We start from the raw sequence: 3,204 nt of genomic DNA, 5'->3' as shown, positions 1-3,204 counted from the left end.
TTAGTCCTTCTTTGCACTCAGCCAGTTACTGAGGCAGACTATTCTGTTTACATTGTCTGATGAGAAAGAAGCACACTTCTTTTGAATGATGTGACCTGAGAGTGAGAATAATCTCTCACAAGGCACTGTGGTTGCAGGGGTTGACAGGTACTAGGGACTAGTAAAGTGCTATACAAATACAGGCCATTTACTTGCGTGCAATAGGTGCCAGCCTGGCATGTGCTCCTTCTCTCTTTAACAACCACTGTAGTGGACACTCTCCTATGTCAATTTTGGGCTCTGCTTTGTACAGATTCAGACAGCGGACTATAGCATCTTCCTCTGTATCTGAATCAGGAGAACCCAGCAAGCAGATGGACATCTTGCTCTTCTTTGGTGATGGTTCCTCTGTTGTCTGAGCAGATTGTTGGTGTGCATGCATCTCTGCCATCAGAAGGTCATGTACTGAAGCCCACACCTCTCTTCTTTCATCTTTGGAAAGGCACTTAAAGTCTTTAAACCTGGGATCAATGGCAGTAGCGATCTTCAGCCATGTGAGATTGCTGCTGTCCCTCCGCTGAGCTAGGCCTGTGGTAAAAACCTTCTTAAACCTCAAAACGTAGACTGAGTCATCATCTGAGGGCTCCATAATCCTGAACAAATGACACAAGGCTGGCAACACCATGAAACAGGAGACATACCGCTCTCCCCCCAGCAGTTCGGTGACATATCTGCAATAGAAAGATCAAGTCTATATTTTTCTATTAATCACACAGAGACAAACATAAATACCACATATGAAAATACAGGGTGGGCCATTTATATGGATACACCGTAATAAAATGGGAATGGTTGGTGATATTAAAGTCCTGTTTGTGGCACATTCGTATATGTGAGGGGGCAAACTCCTCAAGATGGGTGGTGACCATGGTGGCCATTTAGAAGTCGGCCATCTTCGATACAACTTTTGTTTTTTCAATAGGAAGAGGGCCATGTGACACATCAAACTTATTGGTAATGTCACAACAAAAACAATGGTGTGCTTGGTTTCAACGTAACTTTATTTGTTCATGAGTTATTTACAAGTTTCTCTTTGTTCACAGCCATTGACATGTCGAAGAGGTTAACACGTGAGGAGTGGATCGAAATTGTGTTGATATCTGGTGAACGCAGTAACCGTGTCATTGCAGCATATTTCAATACAAGACACCCTACGAGACCACCCATCTCCTATGCTACAGTTAGCAAACTGCTTGCTAAGTTTCGTGAAACTGGTTCAGTGTTGGATTTGCCAAAATGTGGACGCAAGAAAATTGTCACTAATGAAGAAACATCAGTGGGTGTCCTAGCTTCATTCAGCAAGAGCCCACAGCGTAGCACTCGCCGCATGTCACTGGAGAGTGGCATTAGTCGAACATCCCTTCGGCGGATATTAGCTACTCACAAATGGCACCCTTACAAACTCCAGCTACTGCAGCATCTCAACGAGGATGACCCAGATCGGCACACAGAATTTTCAGAATGGGCAAAACAAAAATTGGAACAGGACCCTCAGTTCACGCAGAAGATTTTGTTCAGTGATGAGGCAAACTTTTATGTGAATGGTGAAGTTAACAAACAAAACCACCGCTATTGGTCTGACACTAACCCACATTGGATGGATCCCTCCAAGACTGTTGGAATGACAAAAGTGATGGTTTGGTGTGGTATATGGGGTACAACGATAGTGGGTCCATTCTTCATCAATGGAAACCTCAAGGCCACTGGATATTTGAAATTGCTACATGATGATGTGTTTCCCTCTTTGTGCACTGAAGCTGGCACGTTCCCTGAGTTTTTCCAGCAAGATGGTGCACCACCACATTATGGGTGCCAGGTCCGAGCATTCCTAGATGAACAGTTTCCTGGAAAGTGGATTGGTTGTCGCGGGCCAGTTGAATGGCCCCCAAGGTCTCCCAATCTGACCCCCTTAGACTTTTATCTTTGGGGTCATCTGAAGGCAATTGTCTATGGTGTGAAGATACGAGATGTGCAGCACCTGAAACTATGGATACTGAATGCCGATCTGGCATTTCTCCTGCGGTGTTGCTATCAGTGTGTGAAGAGTGGGAGAAGAGGGTTGCATTGACAATCCAACACAATGGGCAGCACACTGAACACATTTTATAGGTGGTCAGAAACTTCTAAATAACTCATGAAAGAATAAAGTTACGTTGAAACCAAGCACACCATTGTTTTTCTTGTGACATTACCAATAAGTTTGATGTGTCACATGGCCCTCTTCCTATTGAAAAAACAAAAGTTGTATCCAAGATGGCCGACTTCTAAATGGCCACCATGGTCACCACCCATCTTGAGGAGTTTGCCCCCTCACATATACTAATGTGCCACAAACAGGACTTTAATATCACCAGCCATTCCCATTTTATTACGGTGTATCCATATAAATGGCCCACCCTGTACACAGAGAGGATGAGGTGGAGAACATACTTTAAAACAAAGCTAGAACACAAAGATAGACACACAATCATGAGAAACAAAATGATTTACCTGCAAGGTTCAAGTAGTTCCTCCAGCTTTTGCAGTCTGTCAAGCTCCTGGTCAGTCAACATGGTCACCTTGCTGTTTTGCTGAGTCAGGATGGTGGTCAGCCCAGATTTGTTTCTCTGGATCTGCTTGATCATCTCTAGGGTGGAGTTCCATCTTGTTGGAACGTCCTGAACAAGCGGTTCTGTTTGATGTCCATGTGCAGCTTGCTGTGCCTTTAATTCCTGAGCATTTGCTGGACTATGCTTAAAATGTCCAACAATCTTGCGACATTTGGCCAGAGCCCTTTCAAATGTGCTGTCATTAAGAGAAACTGTGACCGTTCTTTGCAGAATGTGGGCCATGCAGGGCATGTGTTCAAATGGAAGTAGTCTGGCGGCTGCAACCATGTTACAAGCACTGTCGGTGCCAAGCGTGGCTACCTTGTCCTTGATTTTCCATTCGTTTGCAAAACTCAGAAAATGGTCAGCACACGCCTCAGCAATAGTGTCTCTCTTCAGTTTTACTCACTGTTAGTGCAAACGATTGCACAGTCCAGTTGTTATCAATAAAATGCGCCGTGGCCCCCAAGTAATTATCGTTGTTCACCGAAGTCGAGTGGTCTCCGGTGAGAGCGACGTTCCTTACTTGCACAAGCTTGCCAGACTGCTAAGCCCGACACAATGGTCTCGACAGTCT

At 44.8% G+C, this 3,204-nt stretch overlaps 1 pseudogene; it reads right to left on the bottom strand.

Moving 5' to 3' along the window:
- On the bottom strand, positions 1 to 2,930 carry LOC146374029 (E3 SUMO-protein ligase ZBED1-like; annotated as a pseudogene).
- Between the last annotated feature and the right edge of the window lie 274 nt (positions 2,931 to 3,204).

Source organism: Perissodus microlepis, chromosome 14 (genome assembly GCF_051167445.1).
Source record: "Perissodus microlepis isolate ML-2025 ecotype Zambia chromosome 14, ASM5116744v1, whole genome shotgun sequence".
Classification (NCBI taxonomy): domain Eukaryota; kingdom Metazoa; phylum Chordata; class Actinopteri; order Cichliformes; family Cichlidae; genus Perissodus; species Perissodus microlepis.
Note: the sequence above shows the minus strand (reverse complement) of the source record. Positions and strands in the feature narration are given on the sequence as shown.